The sequence below is a fragment of the Triturus cristatus genome, chromosome 1_2 (assembly GCF_964204655.1).
Source record: "Triturus cristatus chromosome 1_2, aTriCri1.1, whole genome shotgun sequence".
In the NCBI taxonomy this organism is placed as follows: domain Eukaryota; kingdom Metazoa; phylum Chordata; class Amphibia; order Caudata; family Salamandridae; genus Triturus; species Triturus cristatus.
This window is the reverse complement of record NC_140580.1, coordinates 901,635,552-901,649,985: the sequence shown is the minus strand read 5'-3', so window position 1 is coordinate 901,649,985 and position 14,434 is coordinate 901,635,552. Positions and strand designations below refer to the sequence as shown.

Below are 14,434 nucleotides of genomic sequence, written 5' to 3'. Positions count from 1 at the left end.
TCTGATGTGCACCTTGTTGCAAGGTAACATAAATAATAGGCTGTGGAGAAAGCAAACATCAGTGGTTGCCAGGGGAATGATATAGGAGTGGAATGAAGAAGTAGGGCAAAACTTCTGATGTTGGGCCTGGTGTAGACACAACTGTTATAAGAAGAGAAGAACAAAAGCGTCCAGGATGCTTGCTATCCTCCTGGTATTAGCAAACACGGTCACAGACGTGAGACGGTCACAGACAGGGAAAGAAACACTGGCTCAGAGACACCAGTATTAGAAGATACGGCCACGGACGTGAGACGGTCATAGACAGGGAAAGAAACACTGGCTCCGAGACACAGGTATTAGAAGACACGGTCACAGACGTGAGACGGTCATAGACAGGGAAAGAAACACTGGCTCCGAGACACAGGTATTAGAAGACACGGTCACAGACGTGAGACAGTCACAGACAGGGGAACAAAACACTGGCTCCTGGACACAGGGGTGAGAAGACACAGTAACAGACAGGGAACAAAACACTGTCTCTGAGATACAGGTATTAGAAGACACGGTAACAGATGTGAGACGGTAAAAGACAGGGGAACAAAACATTGGCTCCGAGACACAGGTATGTGAAGACGCAGGGTGCATTATTAGTTGGACACCTATCTGTGTAACACAGAGAGCACAGGAACGAACAATGACACGACTGACTCAATAAAAGCACAACCAATAACACCACCTGTGGGCGGCATGTTAGTGTATGCGGTGTGATTTGCAAATGTTAGGTGCTGATAGTATTATGAATGTGTGGGGGCTTTAGCCAGCTCCCGCCCTCATCATGGCCCTTTGATCTCTCTCCACTGGGGTTGCTGATGTGCTGACTGCTTCTAAACTCATTGGAAATAATCCGCCCGCGATCATAAGCCGATGACATTAGCGAGAAGCAATGCTGAAGCAGGAGTATAAAAAGAGACTTTAAAGTGTCCCCTGCAGTCCCTAGGGCACGGCAGCGTAGCACGCCGCTGCAGCCTGCAAATCCGAGGAATAGCATCACATGTAACTAGTTCTCTTTACAGCTTGCCTGGTGTATAATCAGCAGAAAAGAAAGAAACATGTAACAACAAGCACATTGCTGCGTCTCGATGGGCGGCTGCGGGTTCGTGCGGGGCGAAGGGGATCGCCCTCCATTTCCCCTTCTGAAATATTATCGCGACACTGCCGAAAATAGAGAAAAATCTTTATTGAAAAGGGCCCAATAAGAAGAATTCCGTAAAGCTCATGAAACTGAAGCTTTTGCATTTCCAGGAAAACAGGCTCTGAATCAGCGGGTTTCAGAGACGGATCTTTATTAAAATCAAGCGCCTGTGGGAGCGTTTGAGGCAGGGAGGAGACGCCATGCGCGCGCACATCGCCTGTCTGTGCGCGCACATGGTTTGTCTCCCTTCGCTCACCAAACCCACAACAATAGTCTCGCCAAGCGAAACAGCGCATGCGGTGCGTTCGCTAGGCGAGACCTAAAAACTGGCTCACTTACTGTTTTTTGTCTGCCCTACGCTTATTCCACATTTGAAGACAGACTTTGTCTTCAACAGACAGACCAAGCCCTGGGACCAGTTTCAGGCAGTTCCTAACATGTGCATATTCTTTCCAGACAAAACTCAATAATAGAGGCCAGCAGGCAGATGTGCTTGTGCAGGTAAGAGGTAAAAAGGTCTGTCCTACAGGTTGACGGGTAGGAGATGGGTACCAGGTTCAGTATAATATATTTGACACCTCGTCAGGGGTAGTAAGTACAATATAAATGCAATTTAAATATGAGGATGTTATGTTATGTTATAGAAATTTATAGCGCGTCTGTTACCCGTAGGTGTCCTGGCGCTATTATAGGATGTTCATCCTTAGATTGAGCTGGGTTGGAAGAGGACATTAGAGCGTGAATAACCATGTTTTAAGTGCCTTCCTGAAATTCAGGTGATTTGTGGAGTCTCTAAGATGTCGTGGGAGAGTATTCCATGCTTTGGTCGCTCCAACTAGAAAGCTTCGTCCTCCCCAATTAGCTTTTTTAACCAAAGGGACTGAAAACAATTTTGCCTCAGAAGAGCGTAGCATTCTTCTGGGAGTATACCAACGAATGTGCTTTGTCAAGTGGGTGGGTCCCTTTCCCTGAAGGGACCTGTGCATAACACACATAGCCTTAAACAAAATTCGTTTTTTTACTGGAAGCCAATGAAGTCTTTTGATCTCAGCCGAGATTGCGGCATATTTTGGAATCCCTGTGATTAGTCTAGCGGCTGCATTTTGCAGTAATTGTAGTTTTTTTAGTAGCCCTTCCTGAATATTTAAGTATAGGCTATTGCAATAGTCCAATTTTGATAGGGCCAGGGCTGAGACAACTATTATTTGACTCTCTTTGGGTAGTAAGGGCAGGATCTTTTTACATGACCTCAGAGTATGTGAGGTAGCAGAAACTACCGCATTAACTTGGTCTTTATATGACAACTGGTTGTCAATAATGATTCCTATGTTTTTTACTTTTCTGCTGGGCGTTGGGAGGGGTCCCAGTGAATCTGTCCACCATTCAGGGGTCCAGAAATGTAAGTAATTACCAAAAAGAACCACCTCAGTTTTGTTGGAGTTCAACTTGAGGCAATTTTGCGCTATCCAATTGCCAACCGCGGTCATACAATCCTTAAACCCAGATATAGTATTCTGGCGTTCCCCAGGGAGCAAAGAGACTACAATCTGGGTATCATCTGCATAAGATGTAAGGTAGAACCCAAAGGAATCTACCAAAGGTGCCAATTGTTTTACATAGATATTGAAAAGTTTTGGGCTAATGGATGATCCCTGAGGGACACCGCAGGAAAAGGAGAAGGGTTTGGCGGAGAAATCTCCCAGTGTAACAGTTTGTACTCTATCATCTAAAAAAGACTTGATAAGATTCCAGGCTGTTCCTTTGACTCCAATCTCATGTAGCCGGTCCATCAAAAGCCCATGATGGACCGTGTCAAAGGCCGCAGATAGATCCAACATGATCAGTGCCGCTTTTCCTCCTTGATCCAGTATAAATCTGATCTCCACAGTAGATTTGAGAAGCGCTGATTCCGTGCTATGTCCCGCCCGGAAACCATATTGTGTGGGATCCAGCACTTGGCCTTCTTCCAAAAAACTACTAAGTTGAATATTCATTATTCTTTCCGCAATTTTTGCAGGTAGAGGGAGCCTAGAAATGGGCTAAAAATTGTTGGGATCATTAGGATCCAGTTGTGGTTTTTTTAAAAGTGGAAGAACCAATGCTGATTTCCAAGCTTTAGGGAAATAGCCTTTTCCAAACATGGAGTTAATAATAGTTGTTAAGATGACCGAGACTGGTTCCTGAGCTAATTTCAATACTGAAATGGGACAGGGGTCCAATGGTGAACCTGATCTGGCTTTTTCCAAAAGTTTTCCAACCTCGGAAACTGCAATGGGTGTAAAATTAAGTAGCTGACCCACACTATTATTTAAACAATTTTGATCTGTCAGCCTAGATGAAGGTATCTTGGGAGAATGTGAAAAAGTGGAGAAGATCCTTTCTACCTTATCAAAAAGGCATTTGGCTATCTTGTCACAAAGAACTTGACTAGTTTTTATAGGAGGGGGAACTGGGTGAGCCAGAATCGTAACTGTTTTAAACAGTTCTTTGGAAGAGTTTTTTGCATCATTGATTTTAAGAGAAAAATACTCTTGTTTAGTTTTAAAAATAAGTTGCTTATATTTATTCAAACAGTCTTTATGTAGTTTTTTGTTTTTTTCATCATAATTCCTTCTCCAGGTTCTTTCGAGAAGTTTACAACAGAATTTTTTTATCTCTGAGTTCATGAGAGTACCAGGGCGAAGTTGGTCGCTCTCTAATGTTACGGAGAATTTTTTTAGGGGCCAGTTTATTGCTAGCTGCTTCTAGCCAATTGGAATAGCACAGCGAGGCTTCGTCTAGATCAATAGGAAGAATAGGGAAGGTATCAACTAGCACATTGTTTAAGTCATTGGCCCTCACCTTTTTCCAGGATCGGCTAACCGTATGTTTAATCATACCTTTTTTGAGATTCGGTGAGGGGGATATTACCGTAAATTTCACTGCCTTGTGATCCGACCAGGTCACAGGCTGAATGTCAGTAAAGGTAACCTGTGCATTATTGGAAAATATTCCATCTAGGGTATGGCCTGCATTGTGAGTGGCCCCAGAAACCAATTGCTTTAGGTCAATTGCATTCATGAGATCTACTAACTTTCTGGTATCAGGATCTTCTTCCACTTCTAAGTGGAAGTTAAAGTCCCCTAATATCGTATAGGAACTTGTCCCTAATTCATTCTCAACCCAACTACTGGCTTGGATTAAAAACCAAGATTTAGGACCAGGAGGCCGATACACCAGAGTTACCTTTAAACGTATATTGGTGCGAGAGATAGAAACAAAAATCTAATGCTTCACACTCCGAATTCGATGAGCCTTTGAACATGGCATTTATGGAATCATGGTAGATTATTGCTAAACCACCTCCTTTCTTATTTTGTCTGTTTAATGTATGGCAAATGAAACCCGAAGGTGTTGCTTATACCAAATCTGGGCCAGATGCCTCATCTATCCATGTCTCTGTGATAAAAGCGATGCACATGGTGTTAACAACCAGAGCCTAGCTGTGGGAAAAACTGCATGTCACAGGGGGGCCTCAACATACAAGAATGATTGTCTTGTGTGCTGAGGCCAAAAACATGTCCATCCCAAGAGCTGTATACCACACGTTCTGCCATTAGTGTTTTGTCACAGCGGGAACTCAACAATTTTGTGCTGCTAACTGTGGAAGGCACACATGACACTCTTGAGTAATGCTTCTCCTCCCACTCAAGACTTACAAGTTTCTGAAGCTTTCAGAGCTCTTGAAGGAATTGTCACCACTTTCTCTACCTGCTTAATGAAAAACAGCCACCTACTCAAATGTGCCAGAAAATGCTTTAGTGATGAGAATATGTCAATGCATCCGTCCACCTGTCAGTTTAAATGCGATTGATGTACGGTTTCACACTTCCTATACCCTGCACCTACTAACCCATCCCATGCATCTTTATCAATCTCTTCTTTGATTACACTGAGTAATTTGTTCGTTTCACCTAATAGGCAAATTCGTTCTCCAAATCTTTTTTTTTAAAACCACACAGTATGCTGAATTACAGGGTCCCTCATTCAACATTTACATTTACGTTGCATGTAAACATACTGCTCGTCATCAACTTTATATATTTTTTAGTATTTACTATAACTTTATCTAGTGGAAATTATTTAAACAAAAACACCCTTATATCTTTAATGTACTGGACACTGTAACAGTGAGGTGAGTAGAAGTAATCAATTTAACATTGCGCACTATTTATCATCCTGGAAGAAAGAAATACAGCTCTTGTGTTGATTGCAAAAGCATATTTTATCGAGTTTTGAAACACCTGGAAATTTAAGAAGAAATAACGCAGTGTAGGCCACTGTCACCTTTCCTGGCACTGAAAATTACCTTAATGTTCCTTGGAGTCACTAAACCTCCTAAAATAATTTACATTAATCTACCCCCGGAAATATGTGTCCTTCGTATAAAATTGAAAACTCATGTGCAAATATTCTTTTGGGGTCAATCGTGGTATTTCATTGTCATGTGTTATGTGCTTGGCGTGGCAGTTTCCTACACCTCAATAGAGAGCCGTGTCCGACTTGGTGCAGTGAAATAGACGCTAACTCCAAACTAACTAGAATTCAGCTCTAGAGTTAAGACAGCCTCGAGGCTACCAAGATACACCTGTGAAAGACATGAACCAGCAGATATACTATCTACGACACAACTCTGAGGGACAAAAGCCAGTCTCCCCCTCTCCAAGACACAACTAGCATCTAAGCTAGTAGGACCCAGCATTTATATATTAGGGAAATGCACATATAGTGCATACAATAATGCATATTCATCAGAGCCAAGATGTAAATATGGAAAAGACCCAAAAGGTAATTTAGTTCTATATTGCAGGGTTAATGTTTCTGCTAAATCAGCTGATTCCAGGGGCATAATTGTCATTAAAACCCTAGGTATGTGTGCCTAATTTGTAAATCCATCTCTGTTCAATATACAACAGTTCATTTGTGTGGATGTTGAGTGCATAATTTATCAAAGGTTTGTCAGTCATCACCCAATTGTAGGTCTTTATCTTTATGGCCAGATGCCAAAAGGTGGTTCATAATTCATTTTATGTTTTTTATTTTCTTACATCTGATGTTGCTCCTGTACGCGCTGATCCTAATACAGGCTTTCTGTGTATTCATGCCTATATACCTACATTGCATGGGATGATATACATTTCCTTTCAAGTAGTGTGTTTATTCAGTATCGATGGGATGTGTAATTCCAAGTCTACAAATTTAGTAGGTTTTGTTAATTTTCAGACACTACCGGTCCCTCCTGGTTAGTGACCTGTCACTTGTGGTAGGCCCCATTGAATGCTGTTGAGTTTGGTGATTTGGTTTTTTAGGTTTTGTATGTACCAGTAGGTTACATAAGTTTGCTGTTTCTTGAAAAAGAACATTGTTTTTACAAAATCTAGCCTATTTGAGTCCTGAATCCGCCAATGTCTGGTCATGATTTTCTCAATCTTCTGGGATAGCCAACCGTATGTTGACACACAGATTAATCTGTCATCTGTTCCTTTAGAATGTGTTTCGAACAGTGCCTCCCAATTGTTATTCTTAAGATGTTTCCTAGCTCGTCTAACAATATGGGAAGGATATTTGGGATTGTATAATTCAATTGTCAATAGAGTTGCTTGTTTGTTATAGTAAGATATAGAGGAACGGGTGCGGCGTGGTCTAGGAAACTGACCAACAATGACATTTTCCAGCTGTTGTGTAGTTCGTAGGAGTCCCCAGGACCTGCGCGTTTTGGATGACCTAAACTGAGGGCTTGGTGTCCCAACCCCTTCCGGACACCCCCACAGGATATGTCAGCCATTAGACCAGCTAGCTCTACAGTGCCACTACCAACCTTCCTGTATTCTACAGTGGTGTAGGTAGTTTCTGGAAACCACTGAACATGACAACCCTGATTCCTCAGGGATCGTGGTAAACAGTACCGTACTTTTCGCTCAGACACCCGTGCTTGCGTTCTCTCAGCAAATACACAGGATGGCGATTAGGACGTTTCAATAATTATTTATTGGTCCAGCGACAGCCTTGTGTAAAACATATGTGCTGCGACAATCAGGAGACGGAAGCATTCGAAAGAGATTGCTAGTACTAATATTGTAAATAGTAGATACATTTCTACCATAGTGCTAATAAGATGAACAGAAGCAGTTCAGATAAAAACAGTAGCACTTGCATATTCCTAAAATGCGCGCCCTAAGTAATTTGCTAAAATGTACCTAGCCTAACCACGATGTATAGGTGTATATGCATATAAATATGTGAATCTGTAGCCAAGAAACCCCTAGGGAAGAACCAACCCCCTCACCTGATGGTTTAGAACGAAGGACCCCGTCTCTGCGTCGAGGATGACAACCCGCAAGGGAGGTCAGACTGCTGTGTGTCGAAGATTCGGCATGCAGGACCCCCGTCCCAGCCTGGAAGGAATTCTCCTCTATTTTGTTGGGGGGAGTGAGGGTCTTTTATACTAAAGTTGTCACTCCAGGGTTTTTTCTATAACCAATATGTTTTTAAAACAACCATGAATGTTTTGAAAACAATCATAAATGTTTTGAAAACAATCATAAATGTTTTGAAAACAATCACCGATGCTCTTTTACAGAATAAATCTGCAGTGCCTGGGGACATGTTTATGTACGTCCGGTACAGAGATTATGATAGATGGCTTAGAGCCTGGTGTCGAGGCGACAGGAGGAAGCTACTAGGTAAAAGGTCACCTGTTTAGAATCGTTATTGTCGTGTGGATGGGACAATGTATGTAAGAATGGGGTATACATTAATGGGACTATGCTAAAAGACATGACACAGCAACATGTGGGGTTGAAAGATTTCAAATAATAGGAGACTGTTCTTGTCTGTTGGTTTCCAAAATATATCAGTCCTGAGATGTCCATCTTTAGCAATAATTAGGCTATCAAGAAAGGCCAGCTCTTTATCAGAGATGGTATGGTTCGATTTAAAGAACTGCTTTTTAACATCAATGTACTTTATAAGGCCCTCTCCCAGTTATTTATTCCATTGCCAAATGGTAAAAACGGTGTCTATATATCAACGCCATAGTCTTATATGATCTTTGTATAGACTGACGTTAGATAAATGTACCCTATGTGAAACATATGTACATAAAAAACAGGCAAGACCCAGAGCGAAGGTACTACCCATTGAGGCCCCTTGTGTTTCCAGGTACATAGGTCCTTCAAATTCCAAAAGTTTTTTGTTAGAGAAATACATGCCATATGTATCACTAAATGTGTGAGTATGAGAAAATACTAATCAAAATGATATGGTAGTTCTTCAATGACTCCTAAGGTTTCTTCCTAAGGAAAACTGGTACAGAGTGATTCTTTATCTAAACGATGCCATTCTGTGCTTTGTTCAGAAAATCAAGCATCTCTTTAGTATCTTTAAGTTATGACTTTATTTTTTGACCAGTAATCGTAGAAAGTAATCACAAAATTTGGATAGTTACAGAATTGAGCCAATGCCAGAGATGATTGTGCATCCTTGTGGTTGTCTTGTTGGTTTGTTGATTTTAGTTAAGGTGTGAAAACATGACTCCTTGGGATTCCTGCCCATCACAAATTCGACCCTTTTTTTTTTTTAGATTCATTCATTTTCTGCAACATTCCTTTTATTTGGCTCCTGAGATCCTTAGTGGGATCTCCTGCTAGCATTTGGTAATTGCGAGTATCGCTCATTTAACAGAGGCATCCCTGTTTTTTCATCTCTCCCCAGCATTCAGTCTGCCTGCCCCACCCCAATCACTAAAGTCTTTTATACACTTTTCATCCTTTCCGGCCTAAGTGGGGCCTTTCAAACTCAGATTCTACGTTTGTCACACTGGACTGAAGACATTGTTCCAATCGGTTTATTAGGTAGCATAAGAAGATTCTTCAATGCTTTTTCTAAGTTTTGCCAGAGTGGTACTCGCACAAGGTAAATAACAAGAAAATGTATGATGATATAGCACATACCCTCTATTTGATTGAGTGCATATGAGCACCACCCTTCCTCGTTGACATCAGTTCCTTTCTTTCCTTGCCTTTGTACGCACTCCCTCTCTTACCTTGACAGTTGCTGAGTTTTTGTTCAAAATTCCGTAATTTTTCCAGTAAGCAAAAGGAACTATTTCCCCTTCTAAAACTAAAGGATTAAATCATGTATGTATTGTTGCAAACAAATGTCTGTGAGAGACTCCCATGTGGCATGCCTGGGATTTGGGTTCGGTGTGCTCTTATGAATTTGAAGGCCTTTCAGGAACGTGAAACGAAGCTGTACGTCACCGAACATGAAGGAAGACATGGATGTCTTGCTCGAATTCAAAGATGCAGACACGTTCCTGCTCTCAGGCTGTTCCCACAACAGGTCTCCTCCATCACAGTACAAGTCTTCTGGTAAAGAGGAAACAGAAGCTCAAGAAAGCCAAGTAGGATTCATCCCTGACCTGCCACTCTCTGCCTGAGAAGTTGAGAGGACATCAAGGTCTCTCTCAATCTAGCTTCCAGTGCCCCGACGAGGAGGCGACTCCGTAACTGATTTTGACGCATCCCGAGTTTCTAAGGCCATCAGCAACGTTGCAACGGATTGAAACCCTTAAAGAGGCCATATTGCAAATCTTTGGCACTCTTCTGGCTCCCTGTAGTGCACTTTCAGACTCCATGGATCCGCAGAGGCCTCCAGTTGGGTTGCTTTCGGTGCGTCCGGCGGCCTGTGTGCTGTCTGTGTCTCCTGAACCTATCTCGGATTCTTCTCTGATGTAGGAGCTGACTTCTAGTCTACCACCAAAAATAAAAGTGGTCCCTTTGACATCAACCCACATGCTGCCGGAAGAAAACCTTCACCCAATAGTCCTGGCTCCAAGTTGAATTTGTCTTGGCCCCCAAAGAGTTCACGTCCTGAAGTCAATCCGACTCAGAGAGGACCATGACTTTGCTTCGGAGCCGCACTAAGTGTTCCAACAGCTTTTCTGTTCAACTCTGATCAGAAGCAACCAGCTTTCAGAGCGGACAGTGGACATGATGGCGAATATTATCTCTCATGCTCTCATGATGGCAACCTATACATGGATTTGCAGAAGGACATTTTGCAGAACACTTTCCCTGTACAACGTGTAGTGTTCTCCACTGGACCATCCACAGAAGGCAGTGTTTCCTTTGCTGTGATGATAAAAGTTGAGTGTGTTAGAATTACAGCTAGAGCAACTCTTTAACAGAAGATTTGCAACCTAAGCAGGCTTCTTCTGAGCCTTTACTTCAATTCAATGAAGTTCTGAATGATACCTTAATGGGCAACTTGTGCAATACTTGTTCCTGTCCACCGGTGAACAGGCAGGTAGCCAGGTGTCAAATGCGGGCGCTAGGTGACCCTGAAATTGTAATGCAGCACCCTTTGCCAGGAAGTTGGGTGGTTCAGACTTTCACCAGCAGGTTGAACTCCAATTGATTTTCTACGACCCAAAAGACAGGGAGAAGAAGAGAACTGAAGTGCTAGGGAAACAGGTGTTTTCACCAGCACAGCCTAGCCCTCCGAACAATCAATGCCAGCTGTTTGCTGGGGAAATACTCCCGCGATTTATGGGACATGGTTAGCGAGATCTTACCTGCAGTTACGAGGAATTTCGGGCCAATCTGGCTGCAGCCTTCTAGGATAGTCAGGAAGCGGTCAAATACATTATCCATTTTGGACTGGACACTACCGACTGCAGTCGGCACTAGTGTGGTGCTTCGGCATCACTCTTGGATTAAATCCATGGGCGTTTCAGGTGAAATGCAAGCCTCCCTGATGGATATGCCATTTGATGGATTTCAACTGTTTGGCCATTCTGTATATGGTGCTGTTTTTGGCCTTCCCTTCGTCAAACGTCCTGGACATTTGGACTATAATAGCAATGTTTCAGCCTAAGTCCTGGGTTTCAGGAGAGTGGCTTTGAGGCTTTTTGACCTTCTGCATCCTGCTTGTCGACTATTCCGGGTGGCATATGTGGGGTCTGCAGTGGAACCTGAATTCTCAGTCAGCCCAGCACAAGGGCAACCTGTTGGATTCCATCCAGGTTTCGGAGTAGACTGCCAAAGATCCGCAGTGGTGCTTACTCAACCACAATTGGACCAGCAGCAGACCCCTCTCCCTGCCCCACCCAGAGCTGACCGTGGTGACTGATGCATAATGTTTGGGAGTGGGAGGTGATCTGGGAGACATGGAGATCAGAGGACTCTGGTCTCCAGTGGAGACCCATCTCTACATCAACCAATTGGAGTTGCGGACCATTCACCCTTCCTCTAAAGACAGACTGGTTCAGATTCTTCTGAACAACACCTCTACCATGTGGTATTGCAACAAGCATGACTGGGCTGCATTGTGGGTCCTGTGCCAAGAGTCAGATCGTCGCTGGAGCATCAGGGTATTTTCCTGGTCGTGAACTACCTGGTGGGATCTTTGAACACAAGGGTGTACAAAATCAGCCAGTGGTGCATGGCAAAATCATGAGTGGTGATGGCATCCCAAGGTGGCACAAGGAACCTTCCAGCAATAGTAAATACAGTGGCTAGATATTTTTGCTACCATCAAAGGTGCAATGTCAAAACCTTTTGCGCCCTGGAGCTTCCAAGAATGTTCTCGCTTGGAGGCGCATTATGAATAGAGTGGAGGATGGGACTCCTGAATGCCTTTCCGCCACTGCCAATTCTGCCTCGACCTCTACAGAAAAATTAGAATGACTGGGCCCAGTTAATCCTAGTGGCTCCAGATTGGGCAAGAAAAAGTGTGGTACTTGGAATTTTTGAGTTCATGTATCTGTCTTCTATTCAGGCTACCCGCTTCCAAAGAATCTCCTGTTGCAGCAGCAGGGCAGTGTTCTGCACCCAAACCTGCTCAGTGTGCATCCTCTGCAAGGAGATTAAGCGACAGCATCTATCTGCATTCAAGCTTCCTCCCGAAGTTGTGGATGTCTTCTTTGCTGCCAGGCATCCCTCTGCAAAGTCTGTATGCTGGCACTGGGACATGTATGTGGTCTAGTATGGCACCCGCAAAGTGGACATGGTACAGGCCGAACTGTTGGATGTCTTGTTGTGTATCTCTGGCTCAGCAAAGACTTGCAGTGGAACCATTAAAGGTTATTTGGCGGACCTTTCATAATTTTTACGTTTGCTGGATCAGCTGTCCTTGTTCAAATCAGCAGTTGTGGTTAAGTTTACAAAAGGTTTGACATACTTTCTTCCATCCCCTTTGTGATGTCCCAGGGGATCTCAGTTTGGTTCTCACTTTCCTCATGTGCACTCCCTTCAAACCAGTGAACCTCTGCCCTCGACGTCTGCTGACTTTGAAGACTGTATTCCTTATGATGATAACTTCAGTTGGTCACAGGAGTGAACTCCAAGCTCTCTCTGTGCATCAGCGTTACACCACCTTTTCCCCAGATAAAGTGGTCTTGAGGACCCGGGTTGCCTTTTTGCCAAAGGTCATGACTTCTTTTCACGTTGGACGATCCAGCACTCTCCCAGTGTTCTTTTCTCCGGCTCACCCCTAGTAAGACAAATATGGGCTCCATTGCCTGGACCCATAGAGAGCCTTGAGCTTTTACATCGATCGCACCAAAGACCATTGGGTGTGCGATCAGCTTTTTGTGGGGTTCCCTGGGGGAAAGAAAGGCAAGGCAGTGCAGAAAAGGATCTAGTACATATTGGCCAAAAACTAGCCTAAAGATTGTCAGAGGACCCATTCTACCAGGGCTAAGACTTCTACTACTGCATTGGCACACCGAGTGCCTCTTCTTGATGTCTGTCAGGCTGTGACATGGGCATCAGTGCACAAGTTCACAAAGCACTACTGCCTTGACAGCCAGGTCCGACGGGAAGGCCACTTCGCCCATTCGGTCTGGCAGGACCTTTTGATTTGAGCCATTCCACAGACCTACCACCTTGGGAGGTACTGATTAAGTATCTTTTCTACTTTTGAGGAATGTGCAGCTAGAAGTATCCATCGTGCAGCTCACACAGTCTTTAATAAATAATTCCATTATTCAGCTGCGAGGTCTGTGATTCAGCAATCAGCCTCTGCACTAGTAGGATACAGCGCTGAGAGTCATGAATCAGTCTTTACTCAGTCAAAGATACAGCTCTGTTATTTATTCCAATATATAGTCAAGTGACTGATATATCCATTTTCAAGATTTCAAATTTTCCAAATTTGATATGCAGAAGCCGTGTATTTCCTAGTTTAGTATCACTGCCAGAATTACTGTCCCTAATACTGTAGATTTACACTTTGCAAACATTCTTGAACATAACCTAGTCCAATTACGGTATGCCAGAATATTGTCCCTGTTAAAAATATTCCGAATCGGGGGTTCAACTTATTATGTTTTAACAACTACATTTTACAAACTACCCCTTTATAGGAGTGCTACATTGTCGTCCTTTACATATCATAATTGTATTTTATGTTACGGACATATTTCCATGGCCTAAGTGTTTTTATTTTTACGGGTTGTATATCTAAATTATGCACCTATTCATAGACGATATTGTAGAGTATGTTAGCGTTTGTACAGCAGCTGCTCCTCTGCTATGGTGGAGGATCCTTACACCGCCTGCCAGCAGCCGAAAAAATGAAAAATAAAACTAATAAACTCTTGTTTATTATCGTTTTATTTTTTTCTCAGAGCCGAGGCTTGGGGGCGGGGCCAGGGTAGTGACAGGCTGGAGGCGGAATGTTGGGCACCTCCTTCACTGTGCATGTGGGTTTGGCCGGCCGTCTCAGGCTGGCCAAACCCACATGCGCACTGAAGCTCTCTCCAACCCCAGCTGCGTTGCTGGGCTGGGGAGAGCAGGCACAGACTCCCAGTCTGCCTGGGAGCACATATCATCGGCGCTCAGGCCAATCCTGACGCTGCTTACAGCAGCATGAAAGCAGCATCAGGATTGGCCACAGTGCGCTCGGGAAGCCTGTGCCTGGAGAAGCGAGGAGCGCGATGCGGCGAGCAGGTAAGTGTTTATTTTTGTTTTATTTGTCTCCCTCCTGCCTGCCACTTTGTCAACTCGCCGGCCGCTACTGTATTTGTATAACAAATCATACATTTAACAAAAGGTCCAGGACATTACCAGATGGTAAGGAATGAGTCTGACATGTTCGCTGTGCATGTTTAGTAGAGTACAGTGTCTTGTAGATGGGAAGCATTGGGTCTTATGCATGTGGGGCATACATTTGTCTTATGCTCTGGCTGTACCTAAGCATGGAGTGACACAGAAA

General features: G+C 43.6%; 1 protein-coding gene across 3 annotated transcripts in view; it reads left to right on the top strand.

The window, feature by feature from the left end:
* The window catches only part of PUSL1 (pseudouridine synthase like 1), a 468,348-nt gene that overhangs the window by 391,579 nt on the left and 62,335 nt on the right, over positions 1-14,434 (top strand). The window lies entirely within an intron of this gene.